We start from the raw sequence: 13,627 nt of genomic DNA on the forward strand, positions 1-13,627 counted from the left end.
ATATTAGGAAGCCACTGGAGCTATGCACTTTGAAACAATTTAGATTGAACCCTCATTTATTTAGAACCGATTTTTGTGCTTAATTCGTTGTGTTTTCCCCGCACCTCCGATTCGGACGGCTGACGACGATTAGAAGGGCTGACGATGGTGCTCTTCCTCGACGCCCACGGGGAGGTCGCGAGACATTTCGCGTGATTCACCAACCCTCGCTTCCACAGTGCTGGCTCGCAGGCATGCACGACCAATGTGGAAATCGTCTCGTACCACCACCCACCATACGGGGCAATTACTAAAGGTGGTATCGATCAACCTGGACCCATAGGTATTATTTTCAGCACTTTCATCTCGATCGAAATGAAAAGAGGCAAACGAGCGGAATGAAGCACTAATTGAGAGTTGAAAGTTGGTAATGAAAGTCACCAAGTACACACCTTGTAAAGTACATTACTGAGACCGCGTTATCAATTAGCACGCATCGGTTGATCTCGTGCCAGTCAGCGCCACCACATCCACGGACCGTGCCAATGAGTCATGAACTCCCGCCCGCCCTCCAATGCGTATTCGTGTTCGGTGGGGTGTGTGTGTTTGCATTATCTGCGAGTGCGAATCGCTGGAAAGATAGAAGCTCTATTAACCCGTTTAGGGCGCAAGACTGGGCAGAGCGACGCGTCGCGTCAGCTGACTTGCCCCGAACAATAGCGCTGCTTCTGCCCAGAGCAGTCGGCGTGCCTAATGCCCGTCGCGTTCTGGGTGCACGCATGACTCAATCCGTGCTGTACGTTTTTTTTTACGATATTTTTTATTTCCTATCCGGTGCCATGGAGTCATTCACACGCTGTCCGTCATATCTCTATGCCCGCCAATCAGCCTCGATCAGTCTGGCTATCTCTCTGTCTACCAGTCAGTCTGTCTGTCAGTGTGTTGCAGTCTGTCAACATTTACGCCTGTGTGCCTGTCAGCCTGTGAGTCGGTCTGTCTGGCTGCCTGTCTTTTTGCCTGCTTGACTGAATGACTTCCTGTCTACCTGTCTGTCTGCTTGCCTGTCAGGCAGGCTCACAGACTGCCTATCTGCCAGTATGTCTGTCTCTCTGCATGTCACTCTGCTGGCCTATCTTTCTACCTGGCTATTTGTGGCAACATTTGTGAGATTGGCAAGTCTACGTATTTTAAGTTGCGCATTGCAGTGTTCCTGTCTGTCCAATGTAGGTTGTGTGGGAGCGGTGGGGCAGTGGCTAGCGCACCGCACTGTGAACCCAACAGCCTGAGTTTGACACCTGACCACAGCTAACATCAGTGGCGAGTTGTAAATGGACCGATCCTCGGCCCTGTTCTCCGGCAACCCGCACTGATGCACCATAGAGAAGCAGGGTGAAGCAACCCCGACGACGGACATGGGATGGGGAGGCCTTCATCCAGCAGTGGATCGACAAAGGGATGCAAATTATTACGCCAATATTTTAAAGGAAATGATTATAGTATTTTGTTTTTATACGAGAATCTGTCTTCGTCCTGGTGTATAGGGGCAGACCAGATCACACATTGCCCAACACAAGAGTATTTAGTTAATAGTAAACATTATTTTCCTCACGAATTAATAGAAGACCACAGCTCTCTGTTGAGCACAGAGAGAATTGGGTGTCCGTTCTTGGTTAAGGCTGACATGTGCACTCACGTGAGGCGAACAACAAATTTGTTTATGAAATTTCATTGAGTCAACGGAGCATCTCTACACCGTGCCAAAGAAGAGCCCTGGAAGTCGACAGCACACGACCACTTCTCTGGTTCGGCAACACGAGAGGGTCGGGGTGGAATGATGCATTGCATCGAAATAATTATATTTTTCAATTTGTAGAGGTTATAGGCAGATGTGGGAGCAAATAAACACTTTATAAGATCATGGGATCTCCTTTGCCAGTACCAAAATGTGAGAATAGGTTTTCCCCCTTTTTCTGGCAACAAAACGGGTGTTAAGATCTTAAAACACCAAACTGAAACCTTTCACAAGGAATCATGCCTGCATTAACCACAATACTTGTGGTCAGAATGCAGCAAAAAACATACTCTGATAATATAGGCATCGTCTTTGAAACAGATTGGTCCACACCAGAGACAGCTTTCTTTTGACCCTCGTCTCAATGCAGACATGATTCCTTGTAAAAGGTTTCAGTTTGGTGTTTTAAGATCTCAACACCTGTTTGGCGACCGAAACGTCGTGTTTTATTTTATTATTATTTTTTATCTACGTGACTTTACCGAAAGCACCAGAGAGTGAGAGTTTACTTTCTGCGTTTCTCTCTCCTGCCCACAGCCCCGAAGCCCACAACACCTGTTATGGATGGTGGTTGCTCATCCAAGAGCTACGCTCAGATTTTGAGATGTAATGAGATTGGGCGCATTCAGATTTGGTGGCCATAGATATAATATGAATACTTAATGTGAAATAAATACAACAACAGACAGATAGACATGCAGAGAATAAGTAGATCGTATGGACGTCTACCCGATGTTGGGATTCATCTGAGAAAAAAAAGTTGGCCTCGATATTACATTATGGGAAATCCAGACATTGTTTATTGATCCGAAAATATGACATCACGAGCAGTGACGTCATTTGAAGTGACGTCACAACCGCATCGTCACTGCCGTGAGTAGCCTGCCAGGTGCCATCACGTAAAGTTATATTGACGATAAGTGGCAACACTTTTTTCCTACATTATAAAACTACAATGATGTTCACGTACAAACATACAGTGTTCCTGGTGAAACTTAATATTGAATAAGTTCACTGCAAGATTTTATAAAATGTTTAAAGTGATTACATTTAGTGCACACACAAATACACCTATGAAAATATGTTATGTAAAAATACGCAAATGAAATCTCAAATTGGGAATATATATTTAATAATACAATACTTGAAAAAAATGAAATCCAAAACTCAATTCCAAGTAGATTTCAATTTACAGCAGTGAGCCTTGACATATAAGAATACTGTTCTATTTATAGCACGTGTCAATATGTCCTCGAGCTAAATGCCAGTGTCGAGGTCTGCTAGCCACGACGAGAGGGAGAGAGTTCGTGTGGTCTTGATATTCCTCCTCTGTTGAAGGAGCGTAGACCACATCGGTTTACGATATAGTTCATGGTTTGGGCTGCATGGCCACCATCTCAGGACTGTGGCGTGTCTTTAACTATCCCGACATGAAGCAGATGGTGCGCATCGGTCTGCTGATGTTCTCCTGTGCGGTTGACGTCTGAGGAATTTCAAAGCCAGGAGGTAGCGATGTTGGGTCCTGAATGAGGCGTTTCTTCGAGATGCTGCTAACCAGTGCACTCAATAAGCATGTTACAAAAACTGCAGATGCATATGGGGATGTGTTGTGCAAAATAATATTGTTCAGGATTGAAGTTCTGAATTGACATATCAACTAATAAGTCATGTGACGGAGCCTCGGACACAAATACAAACAAACTACCCCCGGCACAAAGTACAACTTCTTCTGTTGTTCATTAATAGCGCGTTGCATTCCTTCCTGGACTAGAATTCCTGCTGGATCGCACAAAGTCCAAAAAGGGTTGTTGATGCAACGACATAAACGAAATCCGTGATGCTGCGTACAGAATAGAATTCCCTTCTGTGCAAATAGTGAATGGCAAATGCGCCCCGAACTCGTCAGATCTCGTACGCGAAGCAGACTTAAGCCTGGATAGCGGTTGGATGGGTCACCGCCATGCATGGCACGTTGATGATGTTGTTGTTATAGGCTGCTGTTGGGCTGCGGTGTGGGCAGCAGAGCAAAGTGGTGCTGAACTGTCGTGCCACCCACGTCTCTCTGCTCCACACACTCACAAATCCCGAATGACGTGCATGGCGAAGCGTGGTTAAATATTCTGCACAACCGGTACAGCTTGGGGAGGCCCTCATTGAGCACTGGATTGGCAAATGGCTGTTCACAAAATAAATAGTTGCCTGGTATAAGGACCATTGGTACAAATTAACATGCCAATATTGAATTATGACTGCTACCAAGTGTGTTACTTACACATCTGTGAGTCATGTCAGAGTTTGACAACAAGACACATTGCCCACGAAGACACGTCGTACTCTCTGATACATGAGGATGAATAGTAATAATGATAGCCATTATTTACCCATAAAGAGTCTTACGACTCAATGGGATGTTAGGCCAATTCTATGGTTGTTTCGACGTTATGTGGACGTTAACCGCACGACAAGGTGGCAACACTGTGTGGCCACGATCCAACTCGCCTCTGCGTACGAGTTCGTCTGCTCGCTCCATCTCCACAACGGTCATCCTCTTTTTTCTACACCAATAGAGCGAGACCAGCTGCGCTTGGCCCGCGACTGGAAAATGCTAGCTGACATTGGCCGGCAACTTGTGTTTCCTCGGAGATCGCAACCACCACCCTAAGACCTGACATGGTGCTCTGGTCCTGTTCGCTCAAGAAGGTCTTCATCATTGAGCTCACAGTACCCTGGGAGGACTCAGTAGATGAGGCTTATGAGCGAAAACATCTGCGCTATGCCGATCTAGCTGCCGAAGCGCGGCATCATGGCTGGAACACAGAAGTCCGACCAGTGGAGGTGGGCTGCAGAGGTTTTGTGGCAACATCTACAACCAGACTGCTTAGAGACCTGGGAATTAAGGGCCAGAGCCAGCGTTCGGCAATCAGAGCTGTATCGGAAGCGGCAGAAGGCAGCAGTCAGTGGCTCTGGATGAAGAGGAAAGACCCCAGCTGGGCCCCAAAGTGAGAGGGCCAGGAGGTATGCAGTCAACAATGCTTGACTCAGGGAGGAGGACACCCCTGCCATGCATAGTCCCATGGGATGTTGGCTATCAACAACAAGGCAACTCCTATGACTAATTGGGAATGGGACGCAAGCGTAGGATTGATCACCCTGTCGCTGGCCGCCTTTGGGGAGGGTGTATAGTATGAAAGGCCGAAACACCCTAGGATCCAAAGGTTCACTACTGACGATGCGCTCCATAAATTTCACCAGGCTCACTGTTCATGAACTCTTGGAAGTGCTTGCACAAAGGATAGTAACATTTCATCCTGTGTTCTTTGGAATCTTGTGCAGCTCTCCATCGGCTGTCACCACGTCACCAATCACGTGCCCATTAGTCTTCGCCCCGTGTTGACGTGATGTTTCCTGAACAAGCCCAACCTCATGTGTTTGCAACGTCAATGCGATGTGTTGCATTTGTGTTCCTTTATATGTGGTCAAACAATCAGCTGCCCGCTCTTCATCAATAAGCTCAATACATTTGTCAATAAACATATAATCGGGGAGGTATTGAGCAATGGCCTTTCGTCACAGCACATACACAGAGAGGCCAGTCGAGACAGAGTGGATACTCAGAGTCGGAGACTCTACTTGATTACACCATGGCGCATGATGAGAAAAGACTTTTTAAAAAGTGTTTTGTTTTATTGTTATATGAATGGTTACCTACCAGTTGCTACTGTGGGTAACAGACAAACCCTCTTCAGTACTTCCCAACTCTCGAGGGATGTGTAGTCACGAACTTTTCAATCATCTGTCTCTCTTTAACACGTTAATCGTGTTATTTCCCAACCTTGCATCTCAGCGTGCTTCTCTCGCACGCTTTTCAAGTTTCCATTGACTAATCTTGCGTCGTGCGCCGCAAGGCGCGCAGAGCGCTCGTGGCTGTGCCCCGGGTCACGTGTCCCCGCGTGGCGCTGTCACGTGTCCCCGCGTGGCGCTGTCACGTGTCCCCGCGTGGCGCTGTCACGTGACCCCGCGTGGCGCTGTCACGTGTCCCCGCGTGGCGCTGTCACGTGACCCCGCGTGGCGCTGTCACGTGTCCCCGCGTGTCGCTGGTCGGAGCGTCAAGACGCACTTCTTCATTTGACACCTGAATACCCACGCGTTCAGCTGTTAAATACTCGAGAGGGGAAACAACAAACAAATTAAACAGTCGAACAATCCAGCCTGCCTAGAAATCACCTTCTGTGTGGGTGCATGCGTATTACTGGTCTCATCCGTGGCCATCCTGAACACACTCCTTCCTTCGTCTGATGAAGTTTCTCATCATTTAGAAAAAGTGTTAGGATTTATTTTGAACTGGCCTAACCAATTAACTAAATATTATCGATTGTATTACTCAACTAATCGGATAACATGAACTTATTTTTATGTAACCCTCACCTCTATTCACACGTGTGCCACTGGACGAGAGGTGATGGGCGGGACACGTCATGTTTGACGTCAAACATCTTCCGCGTCACGCAGGGCGTGGCCTGTAGGGGGTTTCCCGCCTTCGGGAGGCAAGAGGTATGGAGTCGATTGCAATTTGTAGTCGATCAATCAACTGATTTCACCGACTGAAAGTCGTGCCATGTCTACATTGGTTTAAGAAGACACGCGGCAATTCCGCGGGCCTTCAAGGCAAAGCTCGCCTGAGTCCCTCCGCCTCGACCATGAGATCATTGCAAAATGTTTCCACAGATTCTCAGTTCTCATATTGAGACGGACCTGAGTGCACCACCGTCCCTTGAATAGAAAGTCCATCACGGGTTTTGGGAAAGGGTTGGCAGACACTTTGGGCATATGGCCACGTCTATAATTTCAATAAACACGTGGTTGGAACCAATTAATGGGTGTTTTAAACACGTGGGAGTAAACCTGTTTCTGCCGAGTGGGCAACATTCCAGACAGACGGAACAGGTGGAAGTCCACATTCTTGCTGCACAGTATTCCCTCGTTATTCACGAACTTGCTATCCGCGGTTTTGACGATCCACGAATCGCATCTGGAACTTTGCACAACTGCATCGAGATAGAGAGAGAAAGTGGTGACATAATGTTCACGAATTTTATATTTTATTTCTATATAATTAAAAGGCCAATACTGTATAATTATACACGAAATGTGCGGTTCGCGAGCATCCCCGGAACGCATCCCTGGAGAATCACGAGGGAATGCCGCGCCACATTCTGCTGGCAAGTCAAGGTATTGCCACCCTCGCGACGCCCGTTTCACAACATCGGTGTGACTCAACATCGGTGTGACTCAACATCGGTGTGACTCAACATCGGTGTGACTCAACATCGGTGTGATTCAACATCGGTGTGACTCAACATCGGTGTGACTCAACATCGGTGTGACTCAACATCGGTGTGATTCAACATCGGTGTGACTCAACATCGGTGTGACTCAACATCGGTGTGACTCAACATCGGTGTGACTCAACACCGGTGTGATTCAACACCGGTGTGACTCAACATCGGTGTGACTCAACATCGGGGTGACTCAACATCGGTGTGATTCAACATCGGTGTGATTCAACATCGGTGTGACTCAACATCGGTGTGATTCAACATCGGTGTGACTCAACATCGGTGTGACTCAACATCGGTGTGACTCAACATCGGTGTGACTCAACATCGGTGTGACTCGACATCGGTGTGACTCGACATCGGTGTGACTCGACATCGGTGTGATTCGACATCGGTGTGATTCAACATCGGTGTGATTCAACATCGGTGTGATTCAACATCGGTGTGACTCAACATCGGTGTGATTCAACATCGGTGTGATTCAACATCGGTGTGATTCAACATTTCTGGTTTTATTCGGCACTGTTGCCAAATAAACCGTCACCAGTCAATTCGTCATGTTCATCATTAATTGACGTTACGAATTGCATCGAATGCTCGTGGCAAGCGCACCACTTTGTGTACAACTTGACAACATGCGGGTGGAATGCATGTGTCTGCAAAACAATATCACCCGGTGGAGTTTAAAGTTTAAAATGATAAAATACAGCTGATGTGTGCACAAACACCAGCGGACTGTCATCCACGCGGCCGCCCCAAGCGCTCGCCCGAGCCTTGCTGGCACAACAGCCCATGTCTCACGCTGCATTGCGACACTTGAAACAATTGGGTTGTTCACCGAATTCGAATACAATTGTTTCTTCGACTTATTTTTGGTTGCGGGCAACCTGAGTTGGTAGTTGAGTCTTTACTTAATGGCTTTGTTTGATGTTAACATTTCTCCCGTGATGACCACTGCACGTAGGACACGATTTGCATGGAGACTTCATCGGCTGGCTTTGAAATTGTCAGCACTATTGCTGGGCCCTCCGGCGATTTAAGTAAACGATTATTCTACCGATGATTGGCTCGGAAACTCGACTAATCGCGTGAATACGAAAACAGTTAAAGTCTCGACCTCTGTTCCCCCCACGTGTGCCGCTGGACGGGAGGTGATGGGCGGGGCTTCGTGATGTCATCGGCATCATAAGTTGTGTCGCGCTGGGCATGGCTTGAGGGCTTTCCCGCCTTCAGGGAGGAAGGATGCCGAGGCGACTGCCAATCTTTTTTTATGGGGCCTGAGCAATGGACCATGGACATAAAGTGGTTGATTATCATTTCAGTCGACTCATCGTCCTCGCTTTAGTCAACTTGAATGACAGCCGCATCAAACTCAGTTCGAGCTTGCTTTGTCAATACACACTGCGAGCACGTCTTTCGCCGATATGATCACATTAGTACGTACGTTGAACTTCTTTCGCACCGTACGTAGCCAAAAGTGCTCATCGGAGGCGCGTGGGGAACTGAACACAACCAGCTGTAAAGTGAATGTGAGCAGCTGTAAGGACGCGTCGTCGTTGCAGAGTGTGTGTGCGGTCACAGTGGTCGCTTCATTGGTGGGGGGTAGACCGGTGGCGCAGCGCTTCGCACGCTGCGTTGAGCTCCTTGTCCGAGTTGGATTCCCAAGCACGGCTCACATCAGTGGCGAATGATCATTGTCCCGACACCCACAACCGCCTCGTGCTAACGAACGCCGCCCTGGCCGGCGTGGTGAACGTTGGTCACACAAGAGAGACCTTCAGTAGCTGATTGTTAAAGGGCTGTCAATCATTACTGGAGCACGTATTTATGATTAGTATTGGTTTATTTTATTATTATTCTATGTAATTACCCAGGAATGCCTCACTGATTCTCAACAATCTTTTCCAAGTGCCATAATGTGCATCACAAAAATCCCTGTTAATTCGTGTTTCTGTAAATACTTTATAAGCTCTGGCAAGCGCTGTATACGGCTAATGCCATCGACTCTTGCATGCCGCCCCTCCGAGCCTGCAAAAGCCACTCACCGATTCGACATGTTTTGTTTCTCCCAGGGCTTTGAGTTTATTTACAAAGGGCATGGAAATGAAATTGTACAAACACCTCCTTGGAGATGCATACTTGGGGTGGTGAAATGGTTCGCAGAGCACTCGACTTCAGAAGCCGCCGGCTCGATTCGATCTCCCGGCACGGCAGTTGAAACAATGGTGCACAATTAATCAAGTCCCCATGCCTGTGCCCACCGGGTAGTTTAAAGTGGGTAGCCCACAGTTAGTACATCGGCAGGCCGCATATGGTGGGGTAAAGTGTGGGTACTCCCACCTTTCCCGACACAAAATCTGAATGTGTATTTATCCTGAAGAAATCCGATGAGCTATGACGCAGAGTGAAAGAGTAGGCCAAATATTCGCTGGCGCGAACCTCGAGATCTCTCCGTAGGGGAAGCTCTTCCACCAGCGAGAGCAGCGAGCAGTCGCAGGTCGACATTGACACAGCTGATGACGGCAGATGCAGGGCTCGGGGTGTGGTGAGCACAGTCATATCATGTGCGTATTGTAGGGTGGGTGAACATTGCATTGTTTGCAAGTGTAATCACCGGCACACTTCATCTCAAGTGTAAGATACGCGTTGGGGTTCACCACACTCTGGCGGCATGGGGTTTAAAGGTCCAAAATGTGTGCTCGATAAGGAAATTGCAAGTTAAAGGTGACAAATGTGTCTCACTTGGGGATTACCTGATATTCAGAGGTGGCACGCGAAACCAGAGGCAAGCAGGAAGGCAGCCAGAACATTCGCTAGCAATCGGCCAGGCTCTGTCTGCAAGGGGCACCGCAGTGGCGAGATGTTAGCTGCCTCGCCTCGTTTACAGGAGGTCGTGAGCTCGATCCCGACCCTGACACCTGTGCATTTGGAGTTTGCGTGTCTCTCTCCGTGGTCGCGTGGATTTTTTCCCCCGAGTCCTCCGGCTTTTCCCTCCTCCACATTTATAGTCAACGTGCGCTGCGAGTATTTAGCTGCTCTACATAAAATAAACAAAGTGTAGTTCGGTTTGTCGGGGTGGAGCGGCAGGATAGTAGTTCGCTCGCGGCACTACAAACCCGGCGACCCGAGTTCGTTTCCTGCTCACGACCAATACCGGTCTTGGACCTCGCTCCCCTCGGTAGACTCAGTCTAAAAATGATTACCTGGTGCGGTGTGTAAACATTGCTACTAGGGAGACAAAGGCGGCCAAGCGTGGTGATGGCCACCTACCACCCCCATCCCTCGTGTGCCGTGCCGGCCTTCGCATGTGCTACGGGGAGTCTTTGCCTCGCTTTAGCGGGAGCTGCACCGTCAAGACTTGTGTGGCATACAGGAGGTCCAGTGGTTCACTATAAGGGTTGGACAGACCTCCACTCGGGGCAGTCCCAGGTTAATGTGGGCTCGCATCACCATGAACGCGAGGCGAAGCATGGTGGTGGTGGTGGTGTTGAATGGTGGTGGTGTTGAATGGTAGTGATGGTGGTGGTGTTGAAAGATGGTATTGTTGAACGGTGGTGGTGGTGGTGTTATACACCCCCACCGAAGATGAACATCAGTGGTGGGATGCAGGCAACACTAATGAGTCAGATAGATGCCTTCTACGACCTGTGCCAGGTGCTGGCTAAAGTGGCCCCTTGGGACGGAGTCATCCTGTTGGTTGACTTTAATGCCCGAGTTGGGCATGACGCAGACACCTGGGCTGAAGTGATTGGAAGGTATGGGACAGATCAGCCCAATACCAATGGTAAGAGGCTTCTGTGCAACCCACAATCTTGTACAGGAGGATATGAAGCTAAGTGGACTTGCCAAAGACTGGTACCAGCGATGTCAAGACCGGCCTCTGTGGAGGAGGCTCATGAAGGACGCTTCCGGGCCCTCCAGCAAGAAAGCTCACAACAGCGAGCGGGGAGCCGGGTGCGTAAAATACAGACAGCTGGCACAGAGGGGAGCACAGATGGTGCATCTGCCAGTTATCTCAGTCAGTGAACCCAATGGCACCTCGGTCTGTCCCGTGACCATCTGACCTGTCAGTGAGCCTTGACACTCCACGTGGCCTCAAGGTCCACCGTGGTGACGTCGCCACCACGCTGTGTCTGTGTGTAGGCGCGCGTGTGTGTGTGTGTCGTGCCGTGTGTGCGTCTATTTGTCTCCTATGTTTGTGTGCACGCTCCTGACCAAGGATTATTCAACATCACTTTGCCAGGCACGCTGAGGAGAGGCTTGCGCAGCTCCAAAATGACAGAGAACATGGCATTGTAAATGTTGTGGTTTCACTCTTCAACATACCGGTGGGCTAAAGTAGTGAACTATTTGTCTTTTGTCAACGTGACACTTTTTTGCTGATTGGCCGTGTCGGGTGGTGGAGGGTTACGACACATTTATAAATAACGCGATCTAACCCAAAACGTTTATTATGAATAATATTGGTCGCGAAAGCCTTACTACGTGTTAAACTGTCTCTCTCTCTCTGTGTCTAATAAGTGTGTGTGTGTTGTGTCTCTCTGTGTCTACTAAGTGTGTGTATGTTGTGTGTGTGTGTGTTGTGTGTGTATATTGTGTGTGTGTTGTGTGTGTGTTTTTGTTGTCTCACTCTCTGTGTCTACTAAGTGTGTGTGTATGTTGTGTGTGTGTTGTGTGTGTATTGTGTGTGTGTATATTGTGTGTGTGTGTAGTGTGTGTGTGTATTGTGTGTGTGTATTGTGTGTGTGTATTGTGTGTCTTGTGTGTGTGTATTGTGTGTGTATTGTGGTGTGTGTATATTGTGTGTACGTGTTTATTATGTGTGAATATATTATGTGTGTATATTGTGTGTGTGTTGTGTGTGTGCGTGTATAGTGTATGTGTGTATTGTGCGTGTATATTGTGTGTGTTGTGTGTGTCCGTGTATATTGTGTGTGAGTGTATATTGTGTGCGTTTATATTGTGTATATATTCTGTGCGTGTGTTTATTGTGTGTGTATTGTGTGTATATTGTGTGTATATTGTGTGTGTTGTTTAGATATTATGTGTATATTGTGTGCGTGCGTGTTTATTGTGTGTAGATTGTGTGTAAAAATATTGTTGGTGTATATATATTTGTGTTCGTGTATATTATGTATGTGTGTTTATTATGTGTGTGCGTGTATATTGTGTGTGTTTATTGTGTGTGTGTATTGTGTGTGTGTGTATTGTGTGTGTGTGTTTATTGTGAGTGTGTTTATTGTGAGTGTGTTTATTGTGTGTGTGTGTTTATTGTGTGTGTGTGTATTGTGTGTGTGTTTATTGTGTGTGTGTTTATTGTGTGTGTGTTTATTGTGTGTGTGCGTTTATTGTGAGTGTGTTTATTGTGTGTGTGTGTTTATTGTGTGTGTGTTTATTGTGTGTGTGTGTTTATTGTGAGTGTGTTTATTGTGAGTGTGTTTATTGTGTGTGTGTGTGTTTATTGTGTGTGTGTGTTTATTGTGTGTGTGTGTTTATTGTGTGTGTGTGTTTATTGTGTGTGTGTTTATTGTGTGTGTGTTTATTGTGTGTGTGTGTTTATTGTGTGTGTGTTTATTGTGTGTGTGTTTATTGTGTGTGTGTGTTTATTGTGTGTGTGTGTGTTTATTCTGTGTGTGTGTTTATTGTGTGTGTGTTTATTGCGTGTGTGTTTATTGTGTGTGTGTTTATTGTGTGTGTGTGTTTATTGTGTGTGTGTTTATTGTGTGTGTGTATGTATTGTGTGTGTGTATTGTGTGTGTGTGTTTATTGCATGTGTGTTTATTGTGTGTGTATTGTGTGTGTGTGTTTATTGTGTGTGTGTTTATTATGTGTGTGTGTTTATTGTGTGTGTGTTTATTGTGTGTGTGTGTTTATTGTGTGTGTGTTTATTGTGTGTGTATTGTGTGTGTGTGTTTATTGTGTGTGTATTGTGTGTGTGTGTGTTTATTGTGTGTGTATTGTGTGTGTGTGTGTTTATTGTGTGTGTGTATTGTGTGTGTGTTTATTGTGTGTGTGTATTGTGTGTGTGTTTATTGTGTGTGTGTGTATTGTGTGTGTGTTTATTGTGTGTGTATTGTGTGTGTGTTTATTGTGTGTGTATTGTGTGTGTTTATTGTGTGTGTATGTATTGTGTGTTTATTGTGTGTGTGTGTTTATTGTGTGTGTGTGTGTTTATTGCGTCACCGGCGGCGCGTGGCGGAATGCGGCGCGCTCGCGTCAGCGTTTGGAGAGGGTCGAGGGGGTCGAGGGGTATGACCTGGACCCGTGACCACCGGGGTGCTCAAGGGAACACCGAGCCAGGCAGCAGCGGGCGAAGAACAGATAACAGCTGGACTCGAGCCCAATTGTCTGCGTCGTCTTGAGCCGGCGAGGTCGATGAGACACTCCACGCGCTGCGCCCTAAACTCGTCTCCGATTGGATTCCTTCCTGGTCGCGGTATTGGACTCTCCGATGGGACTTTTGAGAAAGTTTCCGTTTGGTCACTTTCTCCTGCGCTCAAGGGCAAGGACAATGAACTCA

Source organism: Lethenteron reissneri, chromosome 6, assembly GCF_015708825.2.
Source record: "Lethenteron reissneri isolate LAM-NWPU_2019-01 chromosome 6, ASM1570882v1, whole genome shotgun sequence".
Taxonomy (NCBI): Eukaryota; Metazoa; Chordata; class Hyperoartia; order Petromyzontiformes; family Petromyzontidae; genus Lethenteron; species Lethenteron reissneri.